At 53.5% G+C, this 9,558-nt stretch overlaps 1 long non-coding RNA gene across 1 annotated transcript; it reads left to right on the forward strand.

Annotated features, from left to right (window-relative positions):
- The first annotated feature begins 54 nt into the window (after positions 1 to 54).
- On the forward strand, positions 55 to 2,125 carry LOC117196949 (uncharacterized). The gene is made up of 2 exons (XR_007478724.1): positions 55 to 143; positions 855 to 2,125. It is a non-coding gene; the product is annotated as an uncharacterized LOC117196949 (long non-coding RNA).
- Positions 2,126 to 9,558: the final 7,433 nt, after the last annotated feature.

Here is a 9,558-nt window from a genome sequence, read left to right on the forward strand (position 1 = left end):
AGCCTGCTTTTTTAAATAAGTGCTTTTTCTCTCCCCCAGTTTAACTATTTTCCACGGCTCAGCAACAAGTCGGGCTGCTTCCTCCTGACTCACTTTCTTCTCATCAGGAAATGGGAGCCTCTGTCCTCACAGGTTTCACTGAGGTGAGCAGTCCCCGGGACAGAAGGCGAGGCGCCCGCGAGGCCCACAGGACAGAGGGCTCTTAATTGGGTCACACAAGCCAAATAACCTTGTAATTTGAGGGCCCAGGTTTCAGAGGAAGATCCCCCGCCGCCTTGAGACAACAGAGCTGCTTCTCATCTTGAAGGGAATGATGGGTTCAGTTGGATTTGGATTTTAGGATTTGGAGGGAAGTGGCTACTGATCATTTAACCCTGTATGCCAACTTCCAGGCCCTGTGTTAGGTACATTACCTGTATGAGCTCACGTAAACCTTACAGCAACCTGTTCAATGATCCCCATTTAATAGATGAGAAAACTGAAGCTCTAAGAAGGTAACTTGCTGGCCTAAGTCAGCTGAGTCCTGGTGGAGCTGAGATTTGAACCCAAGGCCTTTGAGATGCTAAGGTCCCGTCAGCCACCTGACTATTGCAATGGAAGACAGCTTCGGAAAGTCACGTCTGTCCCAGAAGCACGAACAAGATGCATACAGCCTTAAGTTATTTCTCTCAGAGCAGGTAGAAATAATCTGCTTGGATCCAAAGGACAGAGAAATAGTAGTGAGGGACAGGAATGCACGCAGTGCCAGGACAGGGGGCTGCATCCTCGGGGCCCACACACTTCACTCTCATCTGTCTCCACAGTAGGTATGCTGTGTGACTCAGAACAAAATCTGCCCGCCCTCTCTGTTCCAGGCCACAGGCAATACCCTCCAAAAAGAAGCCAGTGAAGTGTGGACTCAGATACCCTCAGAAGTGAGATGTTTGGGTACGACTGTCATATAAACACAGACCTCAGGGGACGAAGTGAGAAAAAACAACTCTAGCCACTTCCTCTCTCTGACCTCCTGCAGGAACTCTGGGGACCCTCCACTCCTGCCAGGACATGCCACCTGGTCCCCTCTGGGCTACGACCCTCTGCCATGGTCCAGGGAAGCCAACACCCCCGCAGAGAGTGAAGGGCTGTGCCTCTCCCAGGCTGGGCTGGATGGGCCAGCACAGGAGATGGGCGTGGCTGAGGTGGCAGGTTCTGGACTGCGTGCAGGGGAGTGGGTTCCCCTCCCTTCCCCTCGACTCCGGGTCGGGCTCTGGGAGCCCTACAGCCCCTTTGGCTCACCAGGCTGAACAGCAACCCCTTTGCAATAACAGCCTCTGGGAACGAGAGACAAGCTTGGTTCACAGAGCAACCAGAGCTTTAAGGGGCGGGGGGGTGCTGGGGGCAGAGGGTGCTGCTTCATGACGGGGCTTCCCTCTCACCTCACGTCTCTGTTCTCAGGCCCCAGGGGAGTCCCATCTTGTTTGAACTCACTGGTAAGTTGTCTAAGAGCTCGTGGGGACCTTGGGGGCAGGAAATCCTTTCTCAAAGTCAGGCCCAATTCCACTGGGCTCTTGCCTGAGGTGTGGAGGGAGTGAGAGATGGGGACATGCCTCTCCTTCCCCTGCTAGTGTCTCCTGGACCCTGTGAGAACAGGCTATGAGGGGCAAAGAGCAGCAGAAGGGAAAACCAGAGCGTTCTGGTTATGAACCCAACATCAGTGCCGGCTGACCCTGGGGTGCTGCACTGGGAGACCTCTGCTAGTCCTTGTAAGGACTAGTCCTTCATGCACCTATCTTCCAGGAGTCTGGGAAAGATTCTGAGCCTGGGGAATAGGCCGACACAGAGAAGATGCTCAGAAAGCATTCGTGGGTGGATGGATGGATGGATGGATGAATAAAAGAAATAAAAGTTAGATGGATCCAAGTGGGAAATGGATGGGTGGATGGATAGCAGATGTGTGGATGATAGGTGAGTGGGTGGCAGGATGGTGGACTGATGGATGGATGGATGGATGGTGGCAGGATGGAGGATGGATGGATGGATGGTGGATTGATGGATTGATGGACGGATGGTGGATGGATGGTGGTTGGACGGATGAGTAGGTAGGTGGGGAACTGGATAAAAGAATTGATAAAAAAGGAAGGGAAAAGGGAAGGAAGGAAGATTCCTGGGAAGGAGAGAGGGAAGAGGAGGGAAGAGAAAGGAAGGAAGGAGATGGACAGGTAGTAGATGGACAGGTAGTAGGTAGGCAAATGTGCTGGTAAACGTTTAGCAGCTAACTCTTCTAGCACTGGTTTATAGTGTTTGCCAATTTCTCCCTCCCTGGCTAGTTTCAAGCTACCGGCGTGAGGTGTGCTGGGAAGAGATGAACACAGTCAGCTCCCCCAGGCCACTGTGAGTCACTCCGGCACATCACGGAGGGTCAGCGGGTGACTGGGGTAGACGAATTAATGTAGGAAGGAGGACAGAAAAAGGGACGCTGGAGAATTCAACTCTCAGTTGTCCTGAGGGAGCAAAATGGGCTCAAGTGATTTTAAGGCAATAGAAGACAAGGCTACTTTATCTCTTCCACGCGGCTTTCCCTCTGACCCGGGCCCACAGTGATGGTTCCCTCCTCTGAAACCCTGTTACGTCGCTGTCTGTCCTACTCAGAGGTATTTAGCTCAGACCACCCAATGGGGTTAATTACTCACTCATTCCCATTGATATTTCTCCAGCCTCCTACCATATGCCAGGCTCTAAACAAGAGACTGATCACACAGGCGTAAATGAGTCCCAGATCCCGTGGCTGGGGAGCTCACAGTCCAGTGGGAAAACAAACCAGTGAGTCAGTCATTTGAATCCAGCATGTCCGTGAATGAGAGAAATCCATGTGAGAGTTTTGGCCTGCCCAGGGTGGGGAGGGAGGGCCCAGGCCTTGCGGAGAGAGGCTGGTCCCTCTCACCAGGCTGAGCATGGCTCACTTCCCATGCACAGAAGCATCCTCCCTGGCCAGACAGAGGCAGCATTTAATTTGACTCGGCAGATTTATTCAGTTGAATTGTGTCAGTGCTGGCTTACAGGCGTTTTGGCCCTCCCGGATAAGGGCCTCAGGCCCTTCCTTCCCTTGGTGTGGGTGCTCCTTCCAAAGGCACGGTGGACTCTAGGTGGAGTCTCCTGGCAACCTCCAGAATCCAAGGGCTGAAAAAGGGAAGAAGCCAAAGAAATGATTGTCCTTCCAGGGACCCCATGACTCCATGCCCACCAGTCCCAGGGCTGAACTAGAGAGACAAGGATTTCTAGCCTCTGGAGTACTGAGGTCTGGTGTGGACACTGTGGACCATCCATGGGTAAATGATTGCTCCCAGAGCTCCCCCGAACCCCTCACTCCAGTTCTGCCATTGTGCCCCCCAAAACTACACTCTACACTATCTGCGGGGGTCTGCCTGCTCTTCAATCCCAAAGCTAGTTGCACAGTTTCCACGAAAGGGCATTTCCTGATGGCTCACAGAACCTGCGTGTTACGTGCAAACTGGCAAAAAGCCCCCAAAGGCTGTCATAGCCATCACTGTGGCTTGGAGGTGAGGGGGTGCTGGGAGCAGAAGAAACCTCTTTGTTTTTAAAGGCCTTGAAAGAAAGGGGCCCCTGGAGCCCCTCAGTCACTCATCTCCCATCTTATCCAATTCCCCCTCTGGTCTAGCTTAAAGCCTTCCTGCTGCAACATTTCTCCCTATACCAAGCGATGGTGGAATGTCACGGGCTGCCATCCCCATCCCTTGCAAGGTTTAGGAGGTAAGAAGAGCTGACAGGTATGGCTTCCAGAGAAGGACTCCCGTGAAGCTGGGGAGAATCCTGCCTGTTCAGACTAGGCCTGCCCTTCCAGCCAGCCCCCACCAAGTCCCTTCCTCCCATATCCACCTATCACCAACCCCAAGCCTCCTCCCAGGCTTGTTTCATGAGGCATCTCCAAGCCATTCCCCTCCCGGAAGCCTCCCTGGATTCAGCGGGTGGGGCAGCCTCACCCACCCACTGCCGTGCCCTGGCAACACCTGATTCTCTCACCAACCACCTCCAGATGAAAGAGGAAACCCCTTAAAAGGAGAAAACTCCTCCTGTTCCCTTGGAATCCCAGGGTTGAGAGGGAGCGGCCAGCTGGTCCACTCCCTGCCTCTAAGAAACGCTGTATCTAGAAATGTCCTCTAAAAGACCTGCAAAGAAAGAGTCTTCACAAGATCCCTTAGCCATCTGACTTCAAGCTGTAGGACCGTTTGCTTCAGGAACTTCTTCCTTGAGTCCTTCTGAGCCTCAAGCCCTGCGAAAGACGAGATGAGGCGCAATTGTGTCTGTGAGAGGAGGGCTCTGGTCCGACCTTAGTGCTTGCATGGGTCTTCTGAATTGCTGGTACCTCTGTCCTTTGGTGTGCCTCTAGTTGTAAACAGCAGCCAGAAGGCTGTGCTGCTTCAAACTTTAGAGCAACAATAAAATCTCTGAAGTCTAATTTACTCATTTCTGCTGTCCTAGTCCCACAGAGTTTGACCTGAAACTGGGGGGGGTTTGATTTTATATGGAGAAGCACTCTCTCTTTTTTTTTCTTGTGATGAGAACTTTTAAGGTCTACTCTCTTAACAGCTTTCAAATACACGATACAGCATTATTAACTATTGTCACCATGCTGTACCTTACATCCCCAGGACTTATTTATTTTAAAAAGAAAAGGTTATACCCTTTGACCAGAAGAAGAAGAACAAGAAGAAGAAGGAGGAGGAGGAGGAGGAGGAGGAGAAGGAAGGGGGGGGGAGGAGGAGGGGGGAGGGGAGGGGGAGGGGAGGGGGAGGAGGAGGAGGGGGAGGGGAGGGAGAGGAGGAGGAGGGGGAGGGGAGGGGGAGGGGAGGGGAGGGAGAGGAGGAGGGGGAGGGGAGGGGAGGGGGAGGGGAGGGGGAGGGGGAGGGGAGGGGAGGGGAGGGGGAGGGGGAGGGGAGGGGGAGGGGGAGGGGAGGGGGAGGGGGAGGGGGAGGGGAGGGAGAGGGGGAGGGGAGGGGGAGGAGAACTCTCTAGACTGGGAAATACTGTTTATGTTATCAGTAAATGCTCTTATTGGAAGAACTGTAAAAACAGGTCTGATTTCTACCTGCCTAGAATGTTTTAGGCACCTACCAGGGAGGCTGATGAAGGGAAAGGAACAGATATTTGTAGCACGTCTCCCGTGGGCCATGGTCCCAACCCTGGGATAAAGAGAGATAAGACACGGTCCGCACCCTCAAGGGCTCTTGGCCTACCTGGCCCCTCGGACTCAGGCAACAGTCCTCTTGCTCCTACTCCGAGGATTGCCCTTTGCTCCTTCTAAGCCTTCTGCCCCCTGAAAAGTCCCTGGGTCTTAAATGCAGCTCTCAAGCAGACGAAGGCAGCACATCCCCAGGGGAAAGCGTTCTGGTGTGGATCTGGTGGGACAACCCTGACCTTGGGACCTAGCACCCTCATAACGGGGAGGTCCACAGAGGGCTCTGCCCTCCTTGGCACCTTCCCAGCACTTGCCTGGGACTCTGGGGAAAAGGCCCACTGGATCAAGCCAACTTCTCCCCATCGACACCCATAAAGGAGCGTGTGATAGGTAGCTTTTTGTGTCAACTTGCCTAAGCTATAATACCCAGTTATTTAATCAAACACTAATCCAGGTATTGCTGCGAAGGTATTTTGTAGATGTGGTTACATTACAGTCAGTTGACTTTAAGTGAAGGAGACGACCCTCTTTAATGTGGTTGGGCCTCTTCGAATCAGTGGAAAGGCTTTAACAGTAGAAACTGAGGTTTCCTGTGGAAGAAGTTCTGCCTCGAAAACTGTACCATCAGATCCCGCTTGACTTGCAACCCGCCGGCCTGGCCTCTGGGCTTCGCACTTAGCAGCTCCCAACTGCACGGGCCAAGTCCAAGATATATAAATGAACCCTTTAGATAAATATAGAGAGATATATAAAGATATATATATAGATAGATAGATAGATAGATATATAGAGAGAGAGAGACAGAGACAGAGAGAGAGAGAGAATCCTGACAATTCCTGCCGCAGCCCAGCTCTGGCCTCCCTGGAGCCTGACAGCCTCTCCAGGAGAGAGATGCTTCCATAAAGGCCTGTGGGAATTGACTCTGTGGGCGCCACTGGGATTGGGGTGAGTGTAGCAGGAGAAGGGAGTTTGGGTGGAGGGGCCTGCGACTTTCTTCGTGTGTGAATTTGGGTAAGTTACTTAATCTCTCAGAGCCAGTTTCCTTGCCTACAAAATGAGGCTCCCCGGCAGGACGGTGGAGGGATGAAGGAGGTCACAATTTTGAAAATGCCTAGACAGCGCACAGCTCACCAGAACGGCTCAATCAATTTTTGCTTTAAGGACACATGAGCAGGGCTCTCCCCTGCTGGAAGAGGGATGGGGAAGGGCATCGTGAAAGGGAGCCTACTGGGCTTCCTTCCCATTCCGGCGACTGGGCAAGGAGAGGCCTGAACCCTCTGCATCTGGCTCTCCTCCACACCTCTCCTAGGAACCTTCCAGCTCTGAAATTCTATGATTATAGGGTGGCATCCTAAATTACAGAGAGGGCAATGAAAATAATTAAAGACTTGGAAAACAGAACCTGAGAGGAAAGGGTTAAAGGCACTAGGATTATTTAGCCTGGAGAAGGGATGCCTTAATAACACCCTTCTTAACCTCCGGAGGGTTATTTGGATGTAGGCTGGCCAGCTTCTTTCCACCTCTCTAGAGGGCCAAACAAGAGGGCACAGGCTAACAGCCCAGCTAGAGGGACTGAGGTCAGACAGACCACAGGCTGTCTGCCTCGCCCAAGATACCGTCTCCTTTAGAGGACTTGGGGGGCGCGGGGTTGGGGGGGATGGGGGGATGGGATTGCTGCAGACCTGCCTTGTGGTAGGAAATGTGTTGGATAATCTCCGGCTTTCCTCCTGGCTGTTTGAATTCTAGAAACTAATTTCCCCAGAATTGTAAGATAGGAGGAAAGGAAAAAAACAAACAGGAGAGCAGACGGAACAGGTGTGGCAGGGCTGGTCCAGCATCGCTCGGCTGCCCTGCATGGACTGTCAGCCGGGGAGGCCTGGAGGGGATGAGGGGGTCGGTCAGCACAAGCCCCACAAAGTGAGGTGGGGGGTCGGCCACAGAGAAGCCTCTGCTTTGGGTTTGCTCCTAAGACCTCCAAGGTCACCTTCCTTCCCCATCCCTTCCACACAGCTTGAACGTGAACCTGCCCAGGTGCAGGCAGTGCTTACATCTCAGGAAGACATGAAGGAAAACAAGACGCACATCTCATTCTAAGGCTGCGACAAGTAGCTCTCTCTCCCAAGGAACACCTAGATCCAACCCGTTCCCTCCCAGAGGCAACCAGTTCCCTCCCAGAGCCCTGAACTTCTTCCCCACCTTCACCATCAGGATAACAATACTAGTGACTAGTTTTTACTGAAGTCATACTCTCTGCCAGGCACATTACATAGATTATCCCCACTTTCACAACTCTCCCTGGTATGTAGTACCAAGAAACAGAGGTCCAGAGAGGTGAAGCAACTTGCCCAAGTTCACACAGCAGAGCTGACACTCAGCTCTGTGCCATCCATCCATACCATACAAACTTTACTACTCACAAGTGAGATAGCATTATCCCCATCTCACTGATGAGGAAATTAAGACCAATTAAGACCAGGAAGTTGAGCAACTTGCCCTCCCTCACTCAGCTGTTAACCAGTGATGGCATACATCCCAGCAGAACCCCCATTCTGCCACTCTCTCATCCCATGGTGGGGGGAGGGGGGAGTAAACCCTTGTGAAGCCCCCAGTGGGTGCCAGGCCAGGGTCACTCACCCATCTATCAGAGGGGTTGGAGAGAATAATACCAGTAAATAGCATTATTTTATTATTATTATTATTTATGAAGCCTTCACCATGTAACAGGCACTAGGCCAAATCCTTAATACGAATTATCTGATTCAGCCCCCCCATAATCTTACCAGGTGGGTACTGTCATTCTTCCCATGTTACGGTGGAGGAAATTGAGACACAGAGAGGTTAAGTAACTTGCCCAAGGTCACAAGGTTAATAAGTAGCAGAACTGAGTTTTGAATTCTACATAATCTGACTCCAGAGCTCTCCTCCTATTCCCTTAAACTATACTGCTAAATTTTTTTCTTCTGAGCCAAGCATGCGAACTGATTTTAGAGTCTACCGGCTACCTTTGTGATGTCACTAAAAATTCCTTCCATATCTTCCATGTTTTTCCAGCCTCCACTTCTGGGAAGTTCATCCACAGTCTGTCTCATCACCCCATGGCCGCCCTTGCCCCCATCCTGGCTCAGGGATGGGGGAGGCCCCTCCCCAGGAGGAGGCTCTGAGGTCAGAATCGGCTCTCCTGGCCCTGGCAAGGCCTGGCTTCTGTGTATAGCCTCACCTGTGGGTACAGCTGAGCCCAGAACCAGAGCCGGAACCTGAACAAGAATTGGAACCGGAACTGGAAGGGAAGCCAGAGCATTTCCTGAAAGGCAAAGAGGACAGAGGAGGCTGCCTGACCCCACAGAGGCACAAGGCGTGCGTCACATGGAAGGAGGCGAGGCCAGCTCGGCCTGAGTCACTGAGGGCTTCAGGGGGCGAGGACCGCTGAGGAAGAGGGGGAGCAGCTGCGGAGCACCCAGACCCCTGCTCGGCACCGCCCCACTCACGTCCTGTGCTGCTCAGGGGAGGCCGGCGCCAGCCACCTTGGAGTCCTCCTGGCCCAGGCAGAAGCACCACCGCCCGGGGAGGGGCGCCCGAGGAGGCTGGTCGGCAGCTCTGACCGGGGAGCAGGGGGCCCTCCAGTCCTCACGTGCGGGCTGGAACCCCCTCACACCCAAAGTCTAACCAGACTGAACTTTCTGCAGCTCCCGGAAGGCCCTGCACGGAGCACTCACCCTAGGGCTGTTTCACACGCTGCTTCTTTGCCGCTCCACCCACTCTGGGTCTTCGCTTAGTTGGCAATTTCTCCAAGAACTGCTTCTTGACACCCCGTCACCCCAATCCAGGCCGAGCGACCCCTCCCTTCCCGCTCCCCCCAACCCCCAACCCCCCTCCTCCGAGTTCCCTGGTGGCTGACCCGGTCACGCTCGCTGCCTTGTAACCTTCCGTTCCTCCCACCACCAGGCCAGCTCTACAGCCATCAGCGTCTCACTCGGTGCCCAGCACACAGTGGGGGCCTGATAAATATCTGTTGAGTTAACGGATGATTAAAACAGAACAAAAGAAAGAGCAGACTGTAGGCATCTTGTGGATCCTGCCCCGAAGCCCACAGTTTTCGGAGCATCGCCAGGCACTCAGCTGGGGCCTGGCAAGAACAGATCAAGGTACAAGGGCTGAGATGACGGCAGCCGGAAGGCAGTTACCCCGAGGAGGTCGGAGTAGGGCAGGGCGGCTCCAGAAAGGAGATGAGCTGGGGTGTAGGGCTTGGGAAACTGGCTCAAATTTCCCTCAAGGGCTTCCCTGGTGGCGCAGTGGTTGAGAGTCCTCCTGCCAATGCAGGGGGCGCGGGTTCGTGCCCCGGTCCAGGAAGATCCCACGTGCCGCGGAGCGGCTGGGCCCGTGAGCCA

This window comes from Orcinus orca, chromosome 8 (assembly GCF_937001465.1).
Source record: "Orcinus orca chromosome 8, mOrcOrc1.1, whole genome shotgun sequence".
NCBI lineage: Eukaryota > Metazoa > Chordata > Mammalia > Artiodactyla > Delphinidae > Orcinus > Orcinus orca.